This window comes from Mandrillus leucophaeus, unplaced genomic scaffold (genome assembly GCF_000951045.1).
Source record: "Mandrillus leucophaeus isolate KB7577 unplaced genomic scaffold, Mleu.le_1.0 Scaffold43, whole genome shotgun sequence".
Taxonomy (NCBI): domain Eukaryota; kingdom Metazoa; phylum Chordata; class Mammalia; order Primates; family Cercopithecidae; genus Mandrillus; species Mandrillus leucophaeus.
This window is the reverse complement of record NW_012104587.1, coordinates 1,623,994-1,624,868: the sequence shown is the minus strand read 5'-3', so window position 1 is coordinate 1,624,868 and position 875 is coordinate 1,623,994.

The window sequence follows — 875 nt, the reverse complement described above, 5'->3', positions numbered from 1 at the left end:
CTGCTTATTGCAGCCTGGACCTCCTGGGCTCAGGCAATCTCCCACCTCAGCCTCCCAGGTAGCTGGGACTACAGGCACATGCCAGCATGGCCACCAAAGTTATTTATTTATCTATTTTGAGACAGAGTGTTGCTCTGTCACCCAGGCTGGAGTGCAGTGGCACGATCTCGGCTTACTACAACCTCTGCCTCCCAGGTTCGAGCAATTTTCCTGCCTCAGCCTCCCGAGTAGGAGGATTACAGGCATGTGCCACCACACTTGGCTAATTTTTTTTTTTTTTTTTTTTTGGGACGGAGTCTCGTTTTGTCGCCCAGGCTAGAGTGCAGTGGCATGAGCTCCACTCACTGCAAGCTCTGCCTCCTGGGTTCACGTCATTCTTCTGCCTCAGCCTCCCATGTAGCTGGGACGACAGGCGCCTGCCACCGCGCCCGGCTAATTTTTTTTGTATTATTAGTAGAGACGGGGTTTCACCGTGTTAGCCAGGATCGTCTCGATCTCCTGACCTCGTGATCCGCCCCTCTCAGCCTCCCAAAGTGCTGGGATTACAGGCTTGAGCCACCGTGCCCAGCTGCTAATTTTTTTTATATTTGGTAGAGACAGGGTTTCACTATGTTGGCCAGGATGGTCTCAAACTCCTGACTTCGTGATTTGCCTGCCTTGGCCTCCCAAAGTGCTGGGATTACAGGTGTGAGCCACCATGCCCAGCCTAATGTTTGTACTTTTAATAGAGATGGGGTTTCTCCATGTTGGTCAGGCTGGTCTCGAACTCCTCACCTCAGGTGATCCGCCCGCCTTGGCCTCCCAAAGTGGTGGGATTACAGGCATGAGCCACCGCGCCCGGCGCAATTTATAATTTCTATTCTTTTTTTTTTTTT